Source organism: Oryctolagus cuniculus, chromosome 6 (assembly GCF_964237555.1).
Source record: "Oryctolagus cuniculus chromosome 6, mOryCun1.1, whole genome shotgun sequence".
NCBI classification, from domain to species: Eukaryota; Metazoa; Chordata; class Mammalia; order Lagomorpha; family Leporidae; genus Oryctolagus; species Oryctolagus cuniculus.
The window spans coordinates 127,095,800-127,118,808 of record NC_091437.1 but is presented as its reverse complement, the minus strand read 5'-3'; the positions used below and the strand labels follow the sequence as shown (position 1 = coordinate 127,118,808).

The 23,009-nt window shown below is 46.1% G+C and overlaps 1 protein-coding gene across 5 annotated transcripts in view; it reads left to right on the top strand.

Annotated features, from left to right (window-relative positions):
• The window catches only part of NCALD (neurocalcin delta), a 432,942-nt gene that overhangs the window by 336,577 nt on the left and 73,356 nt on the right, over positions 1 to 23,009 (top strand). For 2 of the 5 annotated variants that reach the window (XM_070075374.1, XM_051843967.2), the window contains one exon: positions 21,144 to 21,279. The exons of the other annotated variants lie outside the window; for them this stretch is intronic. The gene's annotated coding sequence lies outside the window, so the exon portion shown is untranslated. The remainder of the gene's footprint in view (positions 1 to 21,143; positions 21,280 to 23,009) is intronic. 5 annotated transcript variants of the gene reach the window in all.

Here is a 23,009-nt window from a genome sequence, read left to right as displayed (position 1 = left end):
AGGTTATCCGTAGCTCCTTCTGGCTTTGCCTTCTCTCTGACCGCTGCATTTTGACTCCGGGAACAGTTCTTGTGCTAGGGGGAAGAATGTGAAGCAGCTTCCAGTTGTGAATTTCGTGTGGAGTCTCTGGAATTTGGTTACATTCGCGTTTGTGTTCTGTGAAGTAGGTTAAAATGCAATCGCCTTTCTTGCCCCACACCTGCTAACTAACGTTATTTAGAGATGCGGATTTTGCAGCTTGAGCCGGTTATTCTCCTCTGAATTCCAGGAATCCACCCTTCAGTATTGTTTTGGGTTTAAAAACTCCGGCATGGCTTTGCAATGTGTTGCTAACTTTTCCTTTTTGCAATTGCTACTCCATTCTGAATCAGCTCAGAACAGTTTGGAATTTGGTTTCTCTCTTGTTTGCAGCATTCACAACCACAGGAACAATAGAGAAAGAAGATTAGACTTTGAAAGTTGGGATTTTCCTTGTAAATTAGGCTTTTGGTATTTTCAAAAAGCCAGGGAAAACTGTCAACAGCTTCCTGTTTAGAGTGAAAGGGTCTGGAAAATGCCAAGGAAGTTGGGGTGGAAGCTGGACATGGGTGCATTCAGTTGCTTTTTGGGTGTGAGAGCAAAGTGCACATTTTCGAGAGTCCTGCCCTGAAAATTCAGCTGTGAAGACAATGGCATTGGGCTGTCTTTACTAAGGAGGCATGCACGTTGGGTTTTATTTTTTTATATAAAATAATCACCTAGACAGCAAAGCCATACCCCTAAAACTAAACGTATCATCTATACAAGGTCTGCTTTAACTCAAGTACAGATCTAAATTGTCACTAAAAATGTGCCCAGATCTTTAGTGACTACTTTAAGTGTGGTTAATAAGAATGTCTCTCTCTTGATTTCTGTAACACTATAGACTACAAATCGTTCTATTTGCAATGTTGTGGTTCATTTCCTTTCCAAGTCTAGCAATTTGGATCTTATTGCATACAAGTTAGATTGTTTTGTAACTTGAAGTTCAAAGAAAATCTAAGTTAATTGAAGCCTAGATTTATAACCAGGCTTCCAAATCTTACAAATGTAACAGGAAAAAAAAAAAAGGACAAATTCTAGAGCACCACATGTACTACAGCTAGTATTTTAAAGAGAAGGAAAAATGCTTTAACTATGTATGTGAAGCGTATGTATTTATGGTATGCAAGTTACATGTCAATTTCATGCAAGCATGTAAAGTTTTAATTTTTAGGTTCTTTGTTAGTTTCAGAATTCTGATTTAACATCTGCTTTATTCTCAAAGGTGAGAATTTCAAGCAGTAGTTGCAGTGATGAGTCAGTAACTTATTGATAACTTATCAATAGCTGTCAATGAGTACATATTCATTTCACTGGCTGGATTTGATTTATTTTTGATCAAAGCCTCCGTGGAGGATTTTCCAAAAAACCTAACGTGCTTATATCCGAGGCACCTCCATGGACACATCATCTCATTGTTTAATTGATTTGTAATTATGACAACCCAGGGACCATACTCTTAACAACCCTAGAAATATGCTAACTTGTCTGTAATATTTCAATCGAACCTCGATGGGACTGGTACTGTTGTGATTTAAAAAGCACACTCTTTGATGGACTAACACTTTGATGTTTATTTCCATTGCTCAAAATATGAAATTTTCATTATAGTTTGTTCAGGTAGCAAAGATCTTCCTGGTGCTCCCCCTGTGATATCGAAAATTCAATGTATACAATGATTGTATTAAAGGCCCTTGTAATACGCTGTAATGTAATAGAATGTAATAGAACAATTAAGTGTTGATGGCAAAATCTTGGTGATGAAGTTTATCATTAAAGAAAACAGCCTATGCCAGGAAAGCAGAGATGTTCTAGAATGTGCAGGTTTTTCTTATAGAAAAATATTTTTTTAAAAAAAATGACTTTCATCAGCATCATGTATTTACAATGAAGAGTCTGTTGGTTTCAAGGTCAAGTTTGTTTCAGCTTCAAGACATGCTGGCAAGGAATGATTTCCTCTAGAAACCTGGCTGCTGCATTATTAAATGCTGTGTGTATAGTTTCAGGGATTCTTAACCTTTTTGGTGCCATGGACCACTTTGGCGGCCTGGAAAACCCTGTCGGCTCTTCTGAGAAAGTTGTTTTTGAATTTGCAAAATAAAGTGTACAGGGTTACAAAAGAGACCACTTTTTACTGAACTATATTAGCCATTTTTTTTAAAAAAAAGTGCTGTGTGCTTTATTAATAATATATTATTGAATAATAGAAACTAGCAGCAAGTATAATACTTAACTACCATACATTTGAGGTAGTGATGAGCATAAAAGATACTCGAGATATCCACCACATGGTGATGTAAGGTGAAAATCTGATTTCTCTCAGCAGCAGTATCATCACAGGTGTTGTGGTTTGTGGCTACATTTTAATTGAGGGAAATAGTATGCTTCAGCCTGAGGTTAGTGAAACTGAAGAATTAATATTTTCCCCACCCAGGTTCCCTGGGCCCTCTTGAACTCTAAACCCTGAAATGAAAGCTGATGCCCAAAGGTCGTAAACCGTAGTGGATAAACTCCGTCACCTCATGGCCAGGTTCAGTTCCAGCGCCTCTGATTGCCTTCTCTGAATGTGCGAACTGCACAGTGTTCTCGAAATCCATGCAACTGCCAGCCTGTAACTGTCTGTCTTTCTCCTCCTTGGGGTTCCTAAGTGGTCTTGTGTGAACTGGGAGAAACTCAGGTGGCTACATAGGAGTTAATAGGAGAACACAAAGTATCAATGCAAGTTATGCAAGTTAGAACCGGGGACTCCAGAAAGAAGACAATGGCTGCTTACAAAGGGACTTTTATCCACTCAGAGAAGATAAACCGATAGGACTTAGATGAGGACTGTGGGTGTTACATGAGCTCTGCCTGAGGACTGCTGTTGGTGTGCTCACAGCATTTGAAGCAAGCATCCGAGAGCTGTGTGACTTTGCAGCTCAACGTAAAGCGCATATACGTGTGAACGGGTGTGCTGTAGTGTTCATGTCAGTTACTCGGGGTGCCGAGGCTGTGTCTTCCAGAGCTCTCCAGGATGGGACCCATTCAGACTCAAGTGGGAAACGGAGGTGGGTCCCAAGTCATCGGAATCCAGAACTATATTAACTTCATCCCATATTTAAGACAAATATGTCAAAATAGCTAGGAGAGAAGACTCTGAATGTACTCGCCATTTAAAAATGGTAAAAGCTTCATGGGATATGTGACTCTGATTTGATCGTTACCCAGTGTAAGCAAATCATGCATGTGAATCCAAACACTACACTGTGCCTCATCAATATGTACAATTACTTTGCATCGCTCAAGAATGTTCTTTGGGGTGGCCATTTGGCACTGGGGACCTGCTCATGCCATATCAGAGTGCCTGTTAGGCTCCTCTTCCGATTCTAGCCTCCTGCTCACACACACCCTGGGAGGCAGCAGATGGCGACTGGAGCAGCCGCGCTTTCTGCCACCCACATGGGAGATTCAGACTGAGTTGCAGGTTCCTGATTTCAGCCTAGCCGGGTCCTCGCTGTTGTAGGTATTTAGGAAGTGAACCAGTGGATGGAAGATAGCTTTCCGTGTCGCTCTATCCTTCTGTCTCTCTGCTTTTCCAATTCTTAATATTTTTTGTTGAACACCAATACAGGAGGTGTTACCACTCATATTATTGTTTAGTGTGACTTACTGTCAGTGCGTACCGCCCAGTTTTCCCCTCGAATCTATGGGGCAACTTTGCAGTTGGTTGGCTGCCAGCACAGCCCTGCCTTTGAAATGATAGAAGCCCTCCGTTGTATCACATCAGCACCCAGTGGCTCAGCATAAGAGAACGGGAACTCTGACGGTTTTCACAAGCTCTTCTGTACACTCGGTCCAAATCTCTGGCATGAGAAACAGGAGCTTACCCATTCATCTTCCTGCCTTCTCCAGGGAGTTACAAAGAGGATTTTCTCCAACGTGTCTTGTTTTCTGGATTGGAAAAGAACGCGTGCTTTGGGGGCTTTGAGTCTTGGTGGCAACTTGATAAAGAAACCTGGGGAAAGTCTAAACTCTTCAACTCCAGGCTCTGCTGTTCGCTTCTCCATGGCAGGTGTTTGAAATGTTGAGTTCAGAAAGAAAGGAATGTGCCGGCACCGTGGCTCACTAGGCTAATCCTCCACCTAGCAGTGCCGGCACACCGGGTTCTAGTCCCGGTCGGGGCACCGGATTCTGTCCCAGTTGCCCCTCTTCCAGGCCAGCTCTCTGCTGTGGCCAGGGAGTGCAGTGGAGGATGGCCCAGGTGCTTGGGCCCTGCACCCCATGGGAGACCAGGAGAAGCACCTGGCTCCTGGCTCCTGCCATTAGATCAGTGCGGTGCGCCAGCCGCAGCATGCCGGCCGCGGCGGCCATTGGAGGGTGAACCAACAGCAAAGGAAGACCTTTCTCTCTGTCTCTCTCTCTCTCACTGTCCACTCTGCCTGTCAAAAAAAAAAAAAAGGAATGTGCCATTATTCTGTATGGAATCAGTTTTTATTTAAATGGTGCCCCGTGATGGAAATCCTGCTAGAAATAGCGTTCCAAAATGTAGTGTTTTTATTGTTTCCAGAAGTGATGCCATGAAAGTTAGAACTCATTAAGACTTTGACATAAAAATTATATGATAAATATTTAAGTTCCCTGGAGCCAGTTCTCCAGACGAAAAACAGTCTGTTCTTTTTATCTCTGGTGAACTTTAGTGTTTTTTTTTAGATATATGTAGGTCTTCAAGAAGTTGAAAGGTGCTATTATGAAAAAACTATGCATGAACTCCAAAAATTTTGACACTTGCAAAAAATAGACTTTTAATTTTATTTTCCATGAACTTTTTAAAAGTACCTTCATATATCTATAAATGCCTTTAAAGACAGGGCATCCCTTTAAAATATAGTTTCCATTCATGTCAAATGCACAGTAGTCAGAGGGGCTAGGTTTGATTGGCAGGAAAGAAATCTTGAGTCTGAAAGCTATACCATCTTTCGCCTATCTTGGTAGGAAGTGGTCTGCATTTTCTCAATTCTGTCCCCATGACTGCAGGAAAAACTAAAAGCTATACATTACCTCTAGGCAAGGGTGGATTTTTTCAAAGCTAATCCTGCATGTCTTTTTATGAATGCAAGCCCTGTCCCTTCGTGGTAAATGTCAAGAAGCGTGCTCTGTTCTCTGGTTGTCTACTCAGCTGACTCCCACAGACACTCCTATGAGTCACGCAACTAAAGCCATGTTCAAGTGACGCTGTATTTACAACATTCTTGGACATAAAAATGCAGAAATAGCATCCCACAGAGGTTATGCCATCCTAGGCCTTCCCATGCCATCCCATGGATCTCAGGTGCACCATGACCTCTCTATCAGCAAACACTTACGAGCTGGCCACCTCATCCACAGGGTTGTTCTAGGCATTTGGGGGTCTCCATGGAGTGACATGTGCCACTGGCATGGAGAACTCAAGTTGCTTTCTGGACTTGGACTTTAGTCTTCTTGCTCTTGTATTCAAACATTTGGTCTTTTCATGTGCGCAGCAAATTCCGAGCACCTACTCCGAGTCAGAGATTGGATGAGACTTCGGGGGATGCTGTGAGGAGCAGGATGGACAAGGTCCCTGCCATCACAGGGCTTACAGGGTACCTACTCATGGCTCCCTGCGTGGTAGCACCCAGGGTCCCTGCCCTTACAGCCATGCTGCCCACTGAGTCTCTCAGAATTCTTACTTTACAAAAAAGCTCATTGAAAACCAAAGAGACAAACAATGTGGGAACCATTTGATTGTTCACCAGAGGCAAACCTTAGCCAGGGCATTCTTCCGCTGGTGAACAGTTGACCTCATTTGGGAGCAGTCTGTTCTTATCAGTGTCAAAGATTCCAGGTCGGTACACCCAGCCCTCTGCCTAGTGGGCTAAAGGCTATTTCTCCTCTACTTTGGAAGATGAATGAGACTGGTAGGGACTGATCTAGAGAAGGAGTTTCACTCATGCACAAACTCTGCTGGATGCACACAACAACCATCTTAGGAAAAGAATTCTTACATTGATGTTCCCTACGTATATCTCACCCATCTTCCCAGTTAGGGTAGGTGACAGGCCCGGTGCTGTGAGAAGCAGCCCTATATCCCAAGGGTGTTATACAGCACTTTTCATTTTTCACTCATAAATCAAGCTTGAAAGAAGGGCTGTGCTCCATGCAGTCATCCAGGGACTCGGGCTCCTTCTGTCTAGTTAAACTGATCTGGGGGCAAGTCCTGTCTCTGACTTGCTAGTAATGCTTTGAGCAACTTACCTAAGTCACCATTATCTTATCTGGATAATATTAGCACCTACATGAGGGGTTTGCCAGTCCACTTGGCATAGTGGTGCTCAATAAGATGAGCGGTTGTTAATTTTCCACATCAGGTAGTGCTCCCCCCAAACACACACACGCACATGCACACGCACACACACACGCTCTCCCCTTGGAGCCAGCAAGAACCAATGCCAGAATGGGAGGAGATGTGTCCCTGGTGTTAGGATGATAGCCAATACATAAGGAGACAGATAGTCTTCTGAGCTCATTTCAAAGTAAGCGTTTGCTTACTTTCTTCCTTGCTTACCGTTCTGTAGACAAGGAAGCTGAGACAGATTTTAAGTGAATGGCCGGTGTGTGATCAAGCTCTTGGTGCTGAGCTCTGCAGGCCCGGCTGTTCACCTGCTCTGCTCTGTGGCTGTTGGGGTTGGAATATTTCAGTGCTGAAGTAGTATTTTCCCTAGGAATGATATCAGATGGTGGCAAACTGTATTCCAGAAATGGCCATGCAGTTGTGCCCACCCTGGTATGTTCCTGGAAGTCTTCCCCTCGCCATCAAGCAGTGGAGTCTACTGCTCCAGTGTCTAAGCAGCTGCGCAAATGCTTGCTCAAGGGAAGAGCAGAATTTTTTTCTCTTGGGATAATCTTCATTTCTCTTGAGCATGACCTTTGCCCTTGGAGCCCAACCACCATTTTTTAAGGAAGCCTAGACCATAGGAAGAGTCTGTGTGTGAATGTTGCAGCCAAAACCTCCAGAGAGGGTCTCGGCCAACATCCGGCATCAGCCGCCAGACATGGGAGTAAGCAGGCCTTCAGAAAATTCCAGGTCCCAGCGCTGAGGTCTCCTGTTGCCAAGTGGTTTAAGCCCTTAAGTTTTAGGATAATTTCCTAGGCATTCAGAGGAGCTGTAGCGTATGGGATGATTGGAAACGGGGGAAATGCCTGTGTCGAAGCTACATGTAAGCTGCACATCAACTACAAAGGCTTCATCTGACCTGCCCACCTCCCCGAGCTAACCTCAAAGAACTTCTGGAGGAAGATACATTTCAGTGACTACTCAAATTCTCAGCTTTAGGAACACATCCTACTTGTGCATTTAGAATACTGTCCTACAAATCCACGCTGTTGCTGGTTCTAGAAGATATGGGCTTTGCTGGGGCTAGACCATGGCGGCGGTAGGAAGATCTCACTTGTTGTCTATGGCTGGCCGGAGCCTCCTTGAAGGAAGGGCCCCTGAAGGTGGCAGTTCTTGTAGCATTTTCCCTCGGTCACCTTCAGTCCTCCCTGTCTGCCTCTGTCTCTCCCACACGCGTTCTGTCTAATCTGCTGCCTGGTGTTCTGTTGTTGGGTGCTGCTGGCTCCCTGGCGCTCTATCGGCTCATTTCCAGTGCTTGTCTGCTCTAATGGTGTATAATCAGGCGAGGGAATTCCTCTTGGCCAGGTGAAATTCAGCTCCCTCAGCAAAGTCTTTTTCTTCTTGACAGAGCTGCCAAGGTGGCAGCTGTCCCCACTGGCTTATGGCTCTGTGTGTTGGTCAACCCCAGCATTCAGAATCCTCAGGAGTGTGGCCCTCAGATCCTGACTCAAAGAGCATCTCTGTCTCTTCGGCAGATAAATCAATGCTACTATCATCTCACTTCCTTGGAATTCCTTAAAATCACTTAAATCACTTCCTTACAAACTTAGTGGTCGCCTCACCTTCCCATAAAGGGACATTTATCCAATGTTTACTAACAGCTGGGCACCCATGAAAATATTCCTTTTTGTCCAAGGACTGGTTGCCCCTCATTTGCTTACCATAAACTTTAGATAGATGTGTTGCAATCACCCAGGCCTTTCAGTACCCAGGCTGTTCCAGCTATGTGGAATTCTACAGGGGCATTTCAGGAACAGCCAGTCTTTGAGCAGGTAGGTAGCAGTCCAGATAATTACGGAGGCCGGACAGCATGCGCAGCTGGGTGCCAGCGCTATGGCTTCCATCCTGTGCCCATGCTGGACACCTGCTCTCTACTCACTCTCTGTTACGTGATGAATGAGAGGATTAACTAGAGGTTACGTGGCATTGAGATGACTTTGAAGAGGAAATGAGCTTGGCGTTAGACCTTAGAGGGTGGCGAGTATTTGGCTGTGTTAACAGAAGTGGAAGTATGATCCATGAGTAGGAAGTATCAGGAGAACATCCACGTGTGAGAAATAGGACATCTACCCATCTGGCAGAAGACGTGGTCTGGAAAAGAAAAAACGTGTGCAATCTGTAAGGCAGCTGCAGAATCTGGCAGCTAAGCTGGATTTGAGCTGAGAGAGAGCAGGGAGCTGGGGAAAGATCAGGAGCAGGTGAGGCGATGTGTTTTGTGGTATTAGATTTTAATAAGCCAGGTTATTATGCTTTAGATAAATTTTTAAAAGTTGAATATATGGTAAATTAAATGCTTTTTCTCATAGAGAAATTTAACTTTTTAAGTTACTAAAAATATGAATTTACTTTTGCCCTTTATTACTGTGTAAATGGCCCTTTTAACTAACTGAGGTAGGTGATATTTGTAGCTAGATAATCCATAAAGTTCTTAATTTTTTACTTAGGCGTTCATGTGAAACCCAAACCCATTGACCAACTCAAGTTCTCATAACACTTTGTCCAAAAGAATGCTATGATAACTAGTTATAATAATCAGAATGAAACTGTTAGGACATTGCACTAACACCCTGAAAAATCATGGAACCAAGTCACTGAAGAAAGACTAAGCTGTGTTCAGTGTCATTTGGGTTCTAAATTGTGAATATGTTTCATTAACTAGTGTTGCTGATGTCTTTGGATGCTGTCATTATGTGTTTGGCAACTATTAAAGAGTTATGAACTAGAACTTGCCATTCTTAAAAAAAATATTGGAAATTATGTATTCAAATAGTATGGCTGGAGTGGGCTTTTGGCCCAATGGCTTAAATCGCAGCTTGGGACACACACATCCCATATTGGAATGCTTTATTTGAGTCCCGGCTACTCCACATCAAATCCATTTTCCTGCTAATGCACACACTGGGAGGCAGCACTGATGGCTCAAGTACTTGGGTCCTTGCCACCCATGTGGGACTTGAGTTCAGGCTCCTGGCTTTGGTCTGGCCCAGCCTGGATGCTGTGAGCATTTGGGGGTTGAACCAGTGGATAGAAGATCTCTCTAATTCTGTGTTTCAAATAAAGTATAAATAAATAAATACATTTTTAAAGTATGGATAATATTTTTGTACATACAAAGTGTAACAGAAAACAAGTTCTTATGTAGCCAACAAAAACATCACCTGTTGCTCATCCTAGAGTGTAAGGTTGCACACTGCTGTTGATGGTTTCACACAGCAGCTCATGGAGGAGCACTGTCCCTACAGGCTTGAGCCTGGAGGGAACTGAATCAGAGTTATGCTTCTGAATTTTTTTATTACCTAAAGATTCTGAGCCAGTTAAGGATAGAGAATCAGCTATCTCATCTCTCACAGTGAGTAAAAGCTGTGTCTCATGCTTACAATACATCAGTTATGATGTTCGGAAATGGAAATTGATTTCCCCATCTTGAAATCATTGCTCCTTCCTGGCTGTTCAGGAGGTAATGGCCAAGGAATCTTTGAGCCCCAAGCCCTCTTGCAAATAGGGGCAGGTCAAGAAAACCATTCCCCTGGGAGTGGAGGAGGGAGAGCTCTTTAGAGAGTTTGAGCACAGGTGTAAATGGAAGTTAGTTTTCATGAGGTTATTTTTCTAGTATATTCAGAAGGTGTTTTAATAAAATGGAAGCTATTTAAGAAAAACACAACCTCCCGTCCAAGTTGGACTTTGTTATAGAAATTGTCACTAATTTCTGTGATGGGGCTAGCACTGTGGTGCAGCAAGTTAAACCACCACCTGTGGTACTGGCACCTCATATGAGCACTGGTTCGAGTCCCAGCTGTTCCACTTCTACTCCAGCTCCTGCTAATGCTCCTCAGAAGGCAATGGAAGATGGCCCAAGTGCTTGGGTGGGCCCCTGCAACCCTGGTAGTGTTGCTGTGGATTTGTTCTGAGAGGAGGAGTGTGGTGGGGGCAAGAGGCATGGAGTCACCACACAGACCCTGGGAGTCGGGTGAAAGCAGGCCAGAGGCAAGCATCCTGCAGAATCGTTTATTTCAGTTGGTACAGCAGCTTATATAGCCAAGGCAGCCAATCTGGTCAAGGGGCGGTCTATGCCCTAACCAATCACAGCCTGTTGCCAGGCAGTTTCCGAAGCCATCCAATCACAGCCTGTTGCCAGGCAAGCTCTGTTGTCAGCTGCCATCTTGGCATGGCCTCCTCATTCCACCACATGATAGGAGATCTGGATGAAGCTCCTGGCTTCAGCCCTGCCCAGCCCTAGCTGCTGCCGCCATTTGTGGATCTGAACCAGTAGATGGAAGATCTCTGTGTCTCTCTCCTCTCTCTCTGCCTTCCAAATAAATAAATAAATCTTTAAAAATCTGCTGTGCTCATTTCCAAAGAGATTGGTCAACTTCTAGCTTTAAAAGTCCAATGTGTTATTTTGAAAAAGGACTCTCTTCCTCTTCTGAGTCTCAAACTGCCTATGAGAGTGGAAGTTGTGGCCCAATGGGGTTGTTGCCTGAACACTGACATCCCATATCAGAACACTGGTTCAAGTCCCAGCTGCTCTGCTTCCAGTCTGACTCCCTGCTCATGTAGCCTGGGAGGCAAGAAATGATGGCTCAAGTACTTGGATTCCTGCCACCAGTGCGGTTGACCTGGAGGGAGTTCTTGGCTTCTGACTTTGGCCTGGCTCAATGCTGGCTCTTGTGGATATTCCAAGAATGAACCAGCAAGTGGAAGATCTCCCCGCTCTCCCTCCCTCTCTTTCTGTCTCTCTCTGCTTTTCAAGTATATGAAAATAAATATTTTTAAATGGCCAAAGACTGACAAGAGGCTATTAACTACTCATCCGCATCCTGTCATAAGGATTACTTTGTTTAAGCCATAAAAGGTGCAAAACAATGCCATGCATTGGCTAAAAGATACTGATTTTCAAGATACTCTTAAAAACCTCATGGAATCATGTTATGCCATGATTGGATTAAGGTGAACAGGCACCTTTTAAAAATTGTGAGGAAATATACATATAAAAATGAACATTTTGGCCATCTTAAGTGTGCAGTTCGGTGGTGTTAATCACATTCTGGTTGTTGTACAACTATCACCACTGCCCAATTTTAGAATTTTCTCCTCTTCCCAGGCTGAAGCTCTGTACTCATTAAATGAATTCCCATTCTTCCCCAGCCAGCCCCTGGCAACCACCATTTCTACTTTTTTAAAACTGAGACATTTTTAGAGTTTAAACCTACCATCCCTCTTTCTCTTGTGTAAGCTGTTCAGTTAATACAATCCCTGTTAAAAATCATGAAATAATTGGCCGGCACTGCGGCTCAATAGGCTAATCCTCTACCTAGAGGCACTGGCACACCGGGTTCTAGTCCCTGTCGGGGCACTGGATTCTTTCCCGGTTGCCCCTCTTCCAGGCCAGCTCTCTGCTGTGGCCCGGGAAGGCAGTGGAGGATGACCCAAGTGCTTGGGCCCTGCACCCCATGGGAGACCAGGAGAAGCACCTGACTCCTGGCTTCGGATCAGCGCAGTGCGCCGGCTGCAGCGCGCCAGCCATGGCGGCCATTGGAGGGTGAACCAACGGCAAAGGAGGACCTTTCTCTGTGTCTCTCTCTCTCACTGTCCACTCTGCCTGTCAAAATAAAAAAAAAATCATGAAATAATTGGAGGTTTCTTAGGGCTACACCCTTAAAGAAAATTTCCACTGGGCTCCCTGAGCAGGGCTTTCAGCCACAGCAGTGGGACTCTGCTGATGGGGAAGGGAAAGGAGCTGGGGGCTGAAGCCCGTGTCCCAGATCACCTGCTTAAACCACGTGCAGTACCACTTTGATCTCGTCATTCAGTGTGCCAGCCTGCTTGTCGAAAAGAAAGCCATCGGGGGCTGGCTGTTTGGCGTGGACCCTGATATCCCACACCGAGTGCAGGTGCCAGCCCCAGCTGCTCTGCTTCTGACCCAGCTCCCTGAGAAGGCACCTGGGAAGGCAGTGGAGGATGTTCCAAGTACTTGGGCCTGTGTTACTCTCGTGGAAGACCTGGATGGAATTCCATGCAATGGGAAGGTGGAAGGTAGTGCTTTCCCACAGCGGGCTAGAACCTACAGAGAATGGAGAGGGCACTCGGTGTGTCTGCTCTGCTTTGTTCACCATAGAGGCTTAACTTTGTTTCAGACACCAGTATTTTTATATTTCCTTAATTCTGAAGTATATACCGTCGTTTCTTTCATATTTGTATAGCATTTGTGCTTTATGAATATTTTTCCAGAGTTTCTAATTATCTTTGTCTTCTCTGATTGACTTGGCAAAACTTGAGTCTTCTGTACATATGTGGTATATCATGCACTTTTTGATGTTTAGTTATTCAGTTTGGTAATGATAATTGACCTTGGTGAATTTCAGTTTAAGTCAGCATAAAATAAGTGTATGTTGACAGTAGAACATTTGGAAAATAGAGAAGAATTGAAAGAAGGAAAACACCACTAAATAGCCTGTTGCTTAAAGATAACTACTATGAGTATTTTAAACTGCAGAAGACATTCTATTTAATTTTACTCTACTTCAGTAGAAGAAAAAGAACTCTGAAATGAAACTGTGGATTGACCTTTTAGTTGAAGTCTCATTTCTTGTAGAAGATGTTCCTCACCGAGCCCTCCGTCCTACAGTTCTAACTTGAACTAAATGCAGGCTGTCCCACTCGGAATTCTGTCCACCGGAGCTGGATCATTTCCATTCTCTCCAGGTTGAAGCTTTCTTGGACTCATTTTTCCATTTTGCTAGAGAGTATGTTTGAAGTAAAAGTAGCGTTAGGGCTACGTCCTTGTGGATCTTCATTTTGCTCTCATAATTAAACATCAGATTCTGAATAGCTTTCTGCCACAGCTTCATGGACTTGGTTCCACTGACGTCCAGCAACCTGAAAAGAAGATGTGAAGTCTGCTGCGTGTTGCTGTTGTTCCTTGATTGGTAATTCCTTCCTCTCTTCCACCCTGGTGAACCTTTAGGATTTTTCTCATTGTATGTTGAGAGCATGAGCATGATTTCACCAACTAGCTTCCAGGTGTGTCTTTTTGTTTGTTGGCTTTCCCTATTATTCATCTTGGCTTTTTTTCCCTAAGATTTGTTTATTTGAAAAGCAGAGTAATGATAGAGGAAAAGACAGAGGTCTTCCATCTACTGGTGCATTCCGCAAGTGGCTCCAACAACCAGGTCTGGGCCAGGCCAAAGTCAGAAGCCAGAAACTCCATCCCAACTGCGTCTCCTGTGTGGGTGACAGAGGCCCAAGTACTTGGGCCATTGAAGACCCAAGCTTTATTCAGCTCAGGAAGATACCCTCTTATCTCAGTGCAGTGTGCATAGTCTCCATCCTCTTTGTTTTATCCTCTAATAGTTCTTATTGTGAAAAGGATACTAGGTCTTTTAGTTCTAGAAGGTACTGGGTCTCTATGTTCTTAACTTTTCTCATATTTTTTCCTTCTATGTACATTCAGAAGATTCCTCAATTTTCTCTGGATCTTAATTTGTGATTTGAGTTATTCAGCCTTTCTACGGAGCGTCTTCTAAAAGTCATTCCCTAACTTTAGGAATGTGGCCTTCTCTCAAATTTGCTTGAAAAAAATAGTGTATTATCTCAAGTTGTCCTTTTTTTTTTTTTGACAGAGTGGATAGTGAGAGAGAGAGACAGAAAGGTCTTCCTTTTGCTGTTGGTTCACCCTCCAATGGCCACCACGGCTGGTGCGCTGCGGCCGGCACACCGCACTGATCCGAAGGTAGGAGCCAGGTGCTTCTCCTGGTCTCCCATGGGGTGCAGGGCCCAAGCACTTGGGCCATCCTCCACTGCACTCCTGGGCCACAGCAGAGAGCTGGCCTGGAAGAGGGGCAACCGGGACAGAATCCGGTGCCCCGACCAGGACTAGAACCCGGTGTGCCGGCGCCTCAAGGTGGAGGATTAGCCTATTGGGCCGCGACTCCGGCCTTCAAGTTGTCCTCTTTATCCTGTTTCAGCTCTTGGCTGTAGCAGCATTCTGTTGTTCTAGATGCTTCTCTCTTGGTTTTCCTTCAATAACCAATAACTTTTGACTGAACCACTGAAAAGGAAGGCCTAGTCTGCCTGGTGGAGGTGGCTGGGGGGTTTCCTTGGCTGTTGCATGGGCCTGGTTTCCAGCTCTGCTTCTCCTCGTGAGTGGCAGAGTTAAGCTTGTTGGAGGCCCAGGCCGGAGCAAGAAGTGTACAGGAAACCTTCCGACTGCTCAGACTTCCAAAATCAGGAAGGCTGCACTTGGAGGGCTGAGCTGTTTCGGTAAACTCAGCTCCTGGGCAATTTGGAGAGGGCTGGGGAGAAATGAAAAACCTGCGTTCTGCAGAGTCTTTTAATTAATCACCTTGACTGCTCCTTTTCCCTGTGACCCCAGACCTGAGTTCTTGAGGATCCTGTTGGTAACAGCACTCCCCTGTTAGCTCTCTGCCTCTGAAATCTGTTTTATGTCCTGATTTCAATTGGCTCAATAAAAATCTGTACAACAGTGCATGCATGTTGTCTGTTTTCCAAAAAATCCTTAAAATTTCTACCTACTGATCTGCCTTTCCTGATTTCTGTCTGTCATAGTGTTACTTGTGTGTGTGTGTGTTCTGCTACTTAAGCAAAATTTAGAGGTATGATAGGTAAATTCTCATAGGTAGGCCACTATCTTGAAATACGATTGGAATGGTTGTTTGTGTGAGTTGTTGCCTGACTGGTCTGAGTTTGTGGCGTATGTCTTACTCTGCATGAAGCTATTTCTCTTTCTTTCATGGCCACAGATGGCACTCCCAACCCCAGCTGACCATATGATCAGTAGAGACTATTTATACCAACTAGGACAGAGTGAGAGAGGATGGGTCATGGGAGTCACTTCCGTCACCAGACCCATAGTATCTACCTCACTGAGGTGCCAGCTCCTCCCCTGGAACTGCACTAACTAGTACTAACTAGTACACTGTACAATCCCAGCTCCAATTATGGCACTAAATGCCCAGTTCTACACTTTCCTGTTTCTTCCATAAGCTCTAAGCTCCCTGAAGGTAACCATGCTGCCTGATTTCATGTCTCCAGCCTTGGCGCATTCCACAGGGGCTGGTATCAAATAGCCAATACAAATTGAATGACTGAGTCCCTAAATGAATGGAACTAAGAAAGGAACATGCTGACTGTTGACCATGGAAACAGGTGTGTTGAGTGTCTTGCTGAAAATGAGGTCATTGATAGCATTGCTAGCTTTGAGAGGCTTTGGGGAAGGGTGTTTTAGCAGGAGCAGGTGAGCAGCACTCAAAGGCAAACTGAAGCATGGTTTTGTGGGGGAGCTCAGAGGGCTGTCCATTATTAGTTCCTCTAAATAAGATCTCTAATCTCCATTGTGTCCTTTTGTGCTGAGTGACAGTCTGATGATGGGAGTCCTTTGATCTTTGCCAGTTCAGTGAGTGTGGGTTCACTAGAGCTGTGCTGGTTTAGCAGCAATGCTGGTGCCTCCATTCTGTAGGTGTTGGTGAAAGCTCCTTTGTGGTCCTATATAATCAGGACGTAAAACCCACAGCAGTCATCTTTGCAAATTTACATTAAAGGATCTGCTTACACTTGTATTAAGTTGCATCCGTTGTGCTGAGCCTTCCCTTCCCAGGACCATTACAAAAACAACAGCCAGCTTAGACTGGAGCTTTCAAGTAGTCCTTGGGCTCTTATCCCCTTCTGGAAACTGGCAAAGAGCAAGCCTGCAGTTGTAGGGCTGTGCTGCTCATGTAATCAATTGCTCGATAGAGCTTTCTTGCTCAAAATCCACTGATGGCCAGCACCGCGGCTCACTAGGCTAATCCTCTGCCTGCGGCGCCAGCACACCGGGTTCTAATCCCAGTCGGGGCGCTGGATTCTGTCCTGGCTGCTCCTCTTCCAGTTCAGCTCTCTGCTGTGGCCTGGGAAGGCAGTGGAGAATGGCCCAAGTGCTCAGGTCCTGCACCCGCATGGGAGACCAGGAGGAAGCACCTGGCTCCTGGCTTCGGATCGGCGCAGTGCGCCGGCCACAGCGGCCACTTGGGGGGTGAACCAACGGAAAAAGTAAGACCTTTTTCTCTGTCTGTCTGTCTCCCTCACTAACTCTGCCTGTCAAAAACAAACAAACAAACAAACAAACAAAACACTGACTCCAGCCACCGCCTGGAAGTCCTCCCCAGAAGTCTGAGTGCCTTGCCTCCTCTCTCTGGTAACTTAATTTCTAAAAAACCCACTAACTGCTGGAAGCACATCGACTGTTGATTCCTGGTTAATTGCAATTAGTCCTTTGATTTTTGAGATGTTATTCTATCCACAAAGCAAGCGCCCAGTGAGTATTTGTCAAATGGGTAAAAGAACAGAAGAAACATTAAAGGAGAGATTGAATTTGCCTTTCCCGAAATTAGAGTTCAGGAACACATGTGCTGGAAACCATTCCAGGTAAGTGCAGGGATCTGCTTTGGATCACAGGCCACTGGCTGGGTCTGTTTGAGCCATTTTCAGCTCCATTATGCACTTCCTGCATCATCCATCTCTTGCCTTGGGGGATAATTCATTCCAGGATTTAGAATGCACTAAAGACATCTCAGTAGGGTCTGCTCATTTGTCCATCACACAGGGTTGTCTAGGGCAGAGGGGGGCGGCTAGACCATTCCGGGGGTCTTACTCTTTGTCGGAGGCTGAGACCCTGATTCAGAGTACAGCCAACCCATCTCCAGATTCTCCGCATCCAGCTGGCTTGTTTTTGTAGCAAGGAAGCTGCATGGGCTGTCAGCAGACCGGTGTTAGGTGCTTGACAGTGTAAAGTGAGATGTCCCCAGGCCAGCCTGTCCTAATAGGAAGATGAGGACTAGGGAGGCCAACAGTACAAAGTGACTGGCAGAAAGGGGGTGAGCTCAGCAGCGCTTGCGGTGGTCAGCGCTGGAGATGCAGGAGAGAGCGACCATGAGAACCGGCTGCACGCAGGGAGACTAAGGCCCTCGCATTGCTCAAAGCCCCAGCCAGATTGGAGCTGTGTGGGTGGGTGGGAAGAAGCACCAGCCCAAAGAGGCCCCTAAGGGCCCTTGGCTGGAATGTTCCCGGGAGCCTGAGAGGAGAAGTGCGAAGCACAAACATGGGCCCCTCCAGCTGCTGGAGTCAGAGTCACTGCAGTGTGGTTGAAAGCTGCATATTCTCAAGGCTGGATCCGGAACCTTGGAAGCAGAACCTATAGAGGGAGGTGTGGGGCTGTGCCCCTTTGTAAAACTTCCTAGGTGATTCTCAACTGACACCAGCTGACCATTGACAGCCACCTGCACGTCCTAACCTTCTCACCCCGAGGGGTCTCAGGGATTGCTTGCCGTGAGCAGATTGCCAAGCACCAGGAATTTCAGCCAAGCGTGTGGCTGGTGAGCACATGACCCAGGCACAAGTCCTGTGCCCCCGCATCTAAGTAATGCCAGGATACAAGCAGTAAGGCAGGCCCTGAGGCAACCCTTTGTATCAGACACTAAGTTATGAATTCACAATCTGTGTCTCCACCCCCACAGGCCAGGCCCTGTAGCATCCCTGAAAACTCCCAGTGTGGAGATCATCATTGGTCACAAGGAGATCCCGCGCCAGTAGGAAGTTACCAGCCCAGATCGGTAACCACAACTGGAAGACCAGTCTGAGCAAGGCCTCCCGTATGTGAGGAGCAGCTAGGGGCTAATTCACAGAGCTCCCACCCAAACTGGCACGGGTCCCCTACGTTGCCCAGTAGATCAGAGCTGTCAAACTTGGATATCTTGTCACCCTAAGCTTGCAGGGTTAAAGGGTGGGGGGAGCATACCCTATTCACCTCTGCCTTCCTTAGGAAGCTAAATGTAGTACTCAGCTTACTGTAAATAGAGAGGGGCTCGGTGCTGAGGGGTTCTTCTGCAGTGAAGCCAGCCAGCAGCGTGCACTGAGTGCCTCCCCACCCCTGCACTGCATCCCCTGTGAAGACGTGACTGGCAGGGGCCAGGTTACATCTCGGAACCTAAATGTCTTTTATGGCACTGTCCAGCATCATGGAAGTCAATTTCCCTTCAAATAGCACACAAGTTACTGTAAAGGTTTCAAAAAGTAAACCCTATTTTCCCACTAGTTAACCTGATCATTTCCGAGTTCCATCTTCATCTGGGCTGATTTGTGTCTCCTTGAGGGTACGAAGTTAATGACCTGTGTGCAAGGGAGGTTCCTATTTTGAGAAAGTCGGGAACCTGGAAGCATGTGTTGTGCAGTTATTTGCCTCCTGGAAGGTCCCCTCTTTCTTTTAGCTGGGGCACACCTGCTTCTAGCAAGCAGCCAGCCGGTGAGCCAGCGTTAGCTCTGTGGGAGTGTGCCAAAGCAATTTCAAGGTCTTGTATCTTTTCTTCTGATTTATAGTTCCGAATTGCTATCCAAAGACATTAGCAGGAGGAAAGAGTAGCAGCCATCCATGGGTAGTTAGTGAGTCTGTGCTGTGTGTTTCATTAAATTCACTTCTAGCTCCCTAGGTAGAATTCTGGGGGGATTTGTTGGCAGTATTTTAGAGGGAAGTTATTCAGATACCTTCAGTTGTCATTGGAGCATTTTAACGTTGACTGAGCAGTACCCCGTGACCACCAGAATTAGTCAGTTGCCATTACCCACGTCTGAGGCAAGTTGATGTTAATCCCTCAGTGCTGCATGGGCAAACCAAATCCCACTGAAGCTGATTCCAGCCCAGAGCATGTGGTGATCTCAGACAGGTCCAGGATTCTGCACCCCCTGCCCTCTGCTGAGTCAGCACATCTGTCAGCTGTAATCAGCCCCAGCGGGATGGACACAGACCAGCATTGAGCAAATGTGGTCTGTCTATAGAAATAGTCCCACGTTTCAGGGAAAATAGATCCAAGTCTAGTTGAACGTAAGAAGCACCTAGAGATTTATAAAATTCACTGCTAGGATCTCACTCCCAAAGAGTCTGACTCCTTTAGTCTAAGCTGAGGCCTGAGCATGGGCCTTTTCTATCTAAAAAGCAGCGTTTCCAACGTGATGCTCCTGTGTGCAGGGAGGACGCTGAAGCAGACAAAGCAAGCTGGGCTTCACGGGATGCTGGGCTCCAAATCTGGCCTTCTTGCTCTTAGAGCTCCACGCCTATGGTGCTTTCTGGAGATGGATATGTGGAACCTAGGTAGACCATTTTGCTACCAGAAGTAACTTCGGGGCCAGCATCCAACATGAGAGCCGCTTTGAGTCCCAGCTGCCTCCCCTCCAACCCAGTTCCCTGACAGTGTACCTGGGGAAGAGCAGAAGATGGCCCAAGTCCTCGGGCCCCTGCACCCAGGCGGGAGACCCAGAGGAAGCTCCTGGCTTTGGACTGGCCTAGCCCCTGCCATTGAGGCCATTTGGGGAGTGAGCCATCGGATGGAAAATCTCTTCCTTTCTGTCCCTCCCTCTTTCTAACTGCCTTTCAAAAAAATAAATAACTCTTTCAAACAAAATTAGGAGAGGGAATATAGCTCAGACTGGTCTACCAGTTTAGCTACTGTAGAAGTAAATCACAGTGGCAGAAGGACCCAAAGACGAGAATCAGGGTATTCTGTGCACAAGAACAAACTGAGAAGGGAGATGTGGTGTTAAGAAGCCATGGCTGCTGTGGGGTGGTGACCACAGAGGCACGCCATGCTCCTACACAGTGCTTCCCAAAGGTGGTAACTTAACCCACTGTGCCACGATGCTGGCCTCAAAGTGCCCTCAGATAACAAGGTTGGATGCAAATCAAGGGAAGCTTATTTCTTCAGAGGGACATGAACTTTGAGCTCAGACCACTTGGGTTCCAATCCTGACCTTCTCGTGACCTTGGGCAAGTTACTACCTCTTAAATCATCAGTTGTAGGAGACAGAGCAGAAGACTGCAACCACGTCATAATTTGTTGGGATAATGCAGTAATACATGATACAACATGCTGGTGCCTGCACCCCTTTCCAAGTGCACTCACCGCCGTCAGATTCTCTTTATTTACCTGGGTATAGACCATTATCCTTTATTTCCTTCTTTCTTGTTTTAAGACTGATTTTGTGTTTGAATGTCAGAGAGAGAGAGATCTTCCATCAGCTTGCTCACTCTCCTGATGGCCACAATGGCAGAACTAGGCCAGGTGGGAGCCAGGAGTTTCTTCCAGGTCTCCCATGTGGGTGCAGGGGCCCAGACACGTGGGCCATCTTCCAGTTGCTTTTCCCAGGCTATTAGCAGGGAGCTTGGTCATAAGTAGAGCAGCTGGGGCTCGAATCAGCTCCATATAGGATGCCAGTACTGCAGCCAGCCCCTTAACCCTCTGTGCCACAGCACTGGCCCCAGCCTACCAGCTCTTTCAATGTAACCAATTCTCACAAAGAAATATAAAGTTGGATTTAAGGTGAAGAGCCATCTGTTGACTCATGCACAAGAGATTTAATGGGAAACACAAGAGTTCCTTGGCCTCAGAATTGTAGGGCAGAGCTGTGGGACCTAAGGTCAGGCTATGTCCTTGGGCCAAAGAATGAGAACAGGTGCTCAGAAAACTAATGGAGTGGGGACAAGACTTGGGTCAAAGAACACAGAGAAGAAACGAAGCAGGTGTCCCAAGTTCCAAGAAATCTATGGACCAGAAGCCAAGGCAGAAGCCCAAGGCTGAGGGAAATAGGTTCTGGAATAGCACACTAGAAAGCCAGCAGGGCATGCTGCATTGTTCTCTGCTTCCTTTGACAGCTGCTCAAGCCAAGGAGGTCCAGGAAGCGAGAACGTCGGCAGACCATCCTGACATGTGTATGTGCTGCTGGGAGAGTGTGATTTCTGAATCGGAGCCCTTAGCCTTTCAGCATTTCCCACTTGGGTCCTGTAGAAGGTGGGTTCTGCGGGCTGTTCCATGGTAGACAGATGAGCTGCATGAATGAAATGTGGTGGTTCTTGACTGGCAGGGTTTCAGTGCTTTGAATTTGCTTGCAACTCTCTAAGAGGAAGACATGGTAAGATGTGTTTTCCAAATTTGGCCCTGGAACCCTTCTTGAAATCCGAATCCCCAGCTCCTTCAACTCTTTGGCCGTCTCTACTCCTGGAGCTGGTGCCTTTAGATCCCTTGCTCACTTCTCAGGGGTATGTAGAGGCCTCTGGAGGACGTGGACTCACTTCTATGGCTCAGAGGCAAGATGAGGCTGTACCCTGAAGGAGGCTAAGGCTCATGCGTGCCTTGCTCGGGTGCTCTCTGACACAAACCTGCGACCCAGGTGGTATCCCTGTACGTGGAAGAATTACTCACTGACCAGGTCCACCTAGTTCATGCCAAACATACTACCTTATACCTTACGTGTATCCAGAATTAAGCACTCAACTCACCTCCACTTGTTGAGGCTGAGGGAGGAGTTTTCCAAGATTATTTTGAATAGAATTAAAAATCAGGAGGCAGGACTTGTCCTCACTTGGTGCCTTTCCTTTCTTAACCATTCAGAATGACCTCAAAATAGCCCTGCCTGTCCCAGTCCAAGACAGTCATGGAAGTGGTTTGCCAAAGTTAAACTCCCTATATATAAATCATAGTCCTGATGGCTGCTGGAATGAGAGCCCTCTGTTGTTGATATTCGGCGAGGCCCTTGAGTACCTAGTCTGCACCTTTGTGAAAATCTGGGCATGTGACTGGCAGGGCTGCCTCTGGGTATGTTGTGTAACCATAGACTTTGCAAGTGGAAATCGAGAGAAGAGCTGGAACAAGAATGGGCTATTTCCTGTGACTATCTTATAGTGGGTAGTGTTTATTTTAAGCAATTTCTCAAATACGTAAAGCTTTTCTTTTGTACTTTCTGCTTCTGTGTCCCAGAAATGAGGGGGATTTGGGGAAGGAATTTGTGCCTACTATACCTCCACCGTGAACTTGCAGGTGCAGATTTGCTAGGGAGGTTCCCATCCGAACTAAGGCCACCACCTAGTTCCTGCTCGTGGGTCCCAGCCCACTGCACCTGCCCTGAGCAGATCACTGTTTATTTTTTTGCAGGGGGTATGTAGAAAGAGGAACAAGCAACTTTGTTGGAGAGGAATTGGGCCTTCTACCAAATCCACCATTGTAATGATGAGAGAGAGCTAAGGTGTTCTACCTCTAGGCAGTGCAAGTTGTACTTGATTTGGACTTTAAATTTAAACTATTATGTAGAAAATTTTATGTATAAAATAATATATAAAATCAGAGTATTGTCTTAAACCTGATTCATAAAACAGTCTAAAGATGTTATCTATTTTTAAAAAATTAATTTATATGGGCCAGCGCCATGGCTCACTTGGCTAATCCTCCACCTGCGGTGCTGGCACCCCAGATTCTAGTCCCAGTTGAGGTGCCGGATTCTGTCCCGGTTGCTCCTCTTCCAGTCCAGCTCTCTGCTGTGGCCTGGGAAGGCAGTGGAAGATGGCCCAAGTGCTTGGGCCCTGCACCCACATGGAAGACCAGGAGGGAGCACCTGCCTCCTGGCTCCAGATCGGCACAGCGCACCGGCTGTAGTGGCCATTTGGGGGGTCAACCAATGGAAGGAAGACCTTTCTCTCTGTGTCTCTCTCACTAACTCTGCCTGTCAAAAAAAATTAATTTATATG